We start from the raw sequence: 4,544 nt of genomic DNA, 5'->3' as shown, positions 1-4,544 counted from the left end.
TGAAGTGACAAGTATCCCCAGCACTTATTTTCATTGAAAAGATATTGCCGTTCCGTCATTGTGGTGGCTGGATCGAAATCCTGGAACGCCAATGCTTTCCCCCTCAGGAGTACAGAGATCCTTAACCAGAAGAAGTGCGGTTGTTCCAGATGCATTCACTGTCACTTCCTTTGGGCAATGATGGATGTGCAGTGAAATCTCACATTGGCAATGAAGTGTGGATTCTGAACAGCCAATAACTAAAAATAGCCTTATAGAACACTACAGCACAGTGCAGATCGTTCGGGCTAACCACTCCCTCCTAAATCACCCTCTACTTTTCTAAAATCCCTTTCATGTCCAGAATATATCAGCCTCTACCAACACTCTGGTAGTCAGTGTGTTCCACACACCACTCTCTGTGCTTTATATATAAAAAAAATCTTACACCTGATATCCCCCTGTACTTTTCTCCGGTCACCTTAAAATGATGCCCTCTGGTATCAGCCACTTCTGCACTGGGAGGAAAGGTCTCTGGCTGTCCTTCAAGTGTACCTGAAGATGACTTCAGCTTGTGATCATGCGTTCCCCTTTTCAGCATCATTCGTGATTGTGCAGGACGATGGCAGTTCCGTTTGTGCAAGATTGGGATCTGCTGCAGACTTTGGGTGAAGGAGCATATGGTGAGTAAGTCATGCAGTTCAAAAAATAATTCTTAAAAACTGGTTTGGTAGATTAGCAATAGCACTCATTTAAGGAGGTATTTCTTAACTTGCAGCAAAAGTCTGGAGAAAGAAACGCCCCACGAGAAGGGTGCACCATCTGTCGAGAATTCCCAAGGAAGTAAGGGTGATAATAACATGTGTTATAATGAGGATTAATTAATTGACGGTAGGCAAGAGGACTGGGAAAGTTTAAAACTACAAGGTATGCCACAAAAATTGTAAAGAATGTGGAACATATAAGAAAATTATTAAAAATATTGATGGGGTTTTTACAGAAATACAAGCAAAAAGCCAAAAGTAATGTTGGTTTTTGAGGCTCATTGTAAAATTGGGAATGAGAAGGTACAGATTCTAAATAATGAAAATAATAACAGATTGCAAAGGTCTGTAGGGAGAGAGAAATTTTTATTTTTATCAGTGAAAAAGTACAGGACAAATTTGTGTCTTTACAAATAAGTGGCATCAGAGATAGTGGATGCATTGCTTGTAATCTGAGGAGACCGGATGTGTGTTCTTTATATTTTCAACAAATTTGAGATAAGTGGCTTATCCGGTGATGCAGAGTACACAAGCCTGCGACGTGATGAGCACAGGTTAAGTGAACGAGCAGAAAAGTGGCCTTTGAAATATAATGTAGAACAAAATATGAAGTTGCCTGCCTGCCCTGGAAGGAAGAATGAAAAACTTGATGGTTAAATAGAGAGGTGATTAGAGAATGTTGCAGTGCAAACTCAATCTCTAGCACACAAGAGTGGTGTGTAGGTTATTGTAAGGATTATGGAAAACAAAGGTAAGGATGTTTTGTAGCAAATTTATTGGGAGCTCGTGAGACAACACCTGGTGATCTGTGTACAGTTTAGATCTCGTCTTTAAGGAAGGATATATTTGAATCGGGATTCACGTATGGGGGCGAGTAGGGAAGAAAGAGAGGTGATCTTACTGAAGCAAGATTCTGAGGGTGTTGTCAGACAAGATGCTGAGACGATGTTTCTCCAAGTGAGGATATCGAGAAAATGGGATATAGTTTGAGTAACTGGTTTCCCATTGATCAGGAGATGAAGAAGAATTTCTTCTGCAGGTTGTGATCCTTTGGAATTCTCCAATTTAAGAGTTGTGGTAGAGCCACAGAATATACAATATATTGCAGGCATATGAACTACATGGAAATCTACAGGTGCAGAGGGAGAGTTGGAAAGTGGTGTTGAGGCCAAAACCAGATCAATAATGATCTTATTGCATGGGGTAGCGGGGATGAAGAGCCATTTGGCTCATGCTCTGTTTCTGATGCATTTAACTCAATGGAGCATTGAGAAGTTTTGCAATGTAGACAACGGTTTTGTATTTGATCATAGGGTACAACTGGCAATTAGTCGATGAACAGAGGAAGCAGTGACAGTGAAGAAAGTGGTCACCACACATGCTCGTGACTACCCTGATAACATCAAGAGAGAAATCTGTATCAATAAGATGTTGAACCATGAAAAGACTGTCGGCTTTTATGGGCATCGTCGAGGCCCATATCCAATACTTGTTTTTGGAGTATTGCAATGGAGGAGAACTCTTTGATAGAGTAGGTAGGATTTGTGCTTAAACTTAGGGTTTAAAATAGAGAAGTTTGGGCTGAGGGGGGAAAGGGTTAAAGATGTTTTGTATACGGATTGGCTAATTTTAATTATTTGGTCACTTTTACAGATATACTTGTGTGGGTTCTTTAGTAACTGCACCTTTGTGTCCTGAGCTGGAAAAAGCTGGCATCCACTCCCAGACATTCTCCCTACAGAACACCCAGAAAACTAAATTATGGGAGAAATGGAACATCTGAAGTTGTACATAATACATTTCCAGATGTTACGGGGACAAAGCAGGACAGGCTTTAAAGTTCAGTATGTAAGCTGCTTCAGCTGTCCTAGGTTTTTTTTGTCTGTGGTCTAAATAGGGCATGTTGGAGAATCCATCTACTTGGGCACCTGAGTGAAATGAGGCCTGGGATTTGGGATTAAATTTAAGCGTGATGTAAAATGACATAATTTCAGACAATATTAATGATTTGCGAACTGATCCCAAGTTCAGCCTTTGATTAATGTGATCTGCCTTCCCACAGAGCCTGACGTGGGGATGCCCGAGGCAGATGCTGATGGGTTTTTCCAGCAGCTGATAGCAGGAGTGGTAAGTGCTCCTCATCATTTATCCCTTTGTTTTAAGTGAGTGTTTATGACGTGCAGCAGCAGTTTTCTCTATTTCGACGTACATTACTGAGCATGATCATAGATGGATTGACCTGCCCATGTTTGCTCTCGAAGAGCTTTGTCTGCCAGAATTGAACTAGCACTATAACCAGCAGTAAGGAGGTTAACAGTGCTTTGTCCCAATTTTCAAATGAGATCAATTTTGGAGCTCACCATAGTTCCCTTTGACAGTAAAATGCTGTTCATGGATGGGTGACCTCCCAAAGCATCTTCAGAAGTTTCATCATTCTTCCAGGCCAGCCTTCATACTCAACTTTCATATCGGCACTGGAAGTCTAGTGTGCACCCAGATTAAGTCACAAAATATTCTCTGAACCGATTGTCCAGCAATTGTATCTGACTAATTCTGCCAGAAACCTGTTCCATTTGTACAATTGATATTTTGTGGGCAATTGTATCTGACTTATTAGTGTCACTAATTCTGCCAGAAATCTGTTCCATTTCTACGATTGATATTTTGTGGGCTTGGAGAATTAGAAAAAGATGTAAATTCAGAATACCTGATTTATATTTGTCTTTGCCTACTTTCAGGAATATCTTCACAACAATGGAATTACACACAGGGACATCAAGCCAGAGACTCTGTTACTTGGTGACCAAGGTATAAGGATGCAAATCTCTTCACTTTTATTGTGTAATAGAACAAAAATTGGGTATTGTTATGCCTTATTCACAGCATTTCAGACATTTAGACAACAGGTGCAGGAGTAGGCCATTCGGCCCTTCGAGCCAGCACCGCCATTCACTGTGATCATGGCTGATCATCCACTATCATTACCCAGTTCCTGCCTTATCCCCATAACCTTTGATTCCACCATCTTTAAGAGCTCTATCCATCTCTTTTTTGAAAGCATCCAGAGACTTGGCCTCCACAGCCTTCTGGGGCAGAGCATTCCATATATCCACCACTCTCTGGGTGGAAAAAGTTTTTCCTCAACTCCGTTCTAAATGGCCTACCCCTAATTCTTAAACTGTGGCCTCTGGTTCTGGACTCACCCATCAGTGGGAACATGCTTCCTGTCTCCAGTGTGTCCAATCCCTTAATAATCTTATATGTTTCAATAAGATCCACTCTCAGCCTTCTAAATTCCAGAGTATACAAGCCCAGTTGCTCCAATCTTTCAACATATGACAGTCCCGCCATCCCAGGAATTAACCTTGTGAGCCTACGCTGCACTCCCTCAATATAGCAAGAATGTCCTTCCTCAAACTTGGAGACCAAAACTGCACACAGTACTCCAGGTGTGGTCTCACCAGGGCCCTGTAGAGCTGCAGAAGAACCTCTTTGCTCTTATACTCAATTCTCCTTGTTATGAAGGCCAGCATGCTATTAGCTTTTTTTCACTGCCTGCTGTACGTGCATGCTTGCTTTCAGTGACTGATGTACAAGAACACCTAGATCTCATTGTGTTTCCCCTTTTCCTAACTTGACTCCATTTCGATAATAATCTGCCTTCTGCCAGCTGGTCATTGCCGGCATACCTGTCCTACGTAGAAAAGTTCTTCCAGGCGAACGCCTTTGACCACAGGGCCACCAGGCAGTGGTTGGCATGTAGTGTCCTGCAGGCCCCGCGGGAGAAGGACGTGATGGACA

The 4,544-nt window shown here is 42.0% G+C and overlaps 1 long non-coding RNA gene across 1 annotated transcript; it reads left to right on the top strand.

Moving 5' to 3' along the window:
• Positions 1-436: 436 nt before the first annotated feature.
• LOC140207537 (uncharacterized) lies at positions 437-3,529 on the top strand. Its single transcript, XR_011888579.1, has 3 exons — positions 437-662; positions 2,806-2,870; positions 3,482-3,529. It is a non-coding gene; the product is annotated as an uncharacterized lncRNA (long non-coding RNA).
• Positions 3,530-4,544: the final 1,015 nt, after the last annotated feature.

The sequence above is a fragment of the Mobula birostris genome, chromosome 13, assembly GCF_030028105.1.
Source record: "Mobula birostris isolate sMobBir1 chromosome 13, sMobBir1.hap1, whole genome shotgun sequence".
NCBI lineage: Eukaryota > Metazoa > Chordata > Chondrichthyes > Myliobatiformes > Myliobatidae > Mobula > Mobula birostris.
This window is presented reverse-complemented; position numbering and strand designations above follow the sequence as displayed.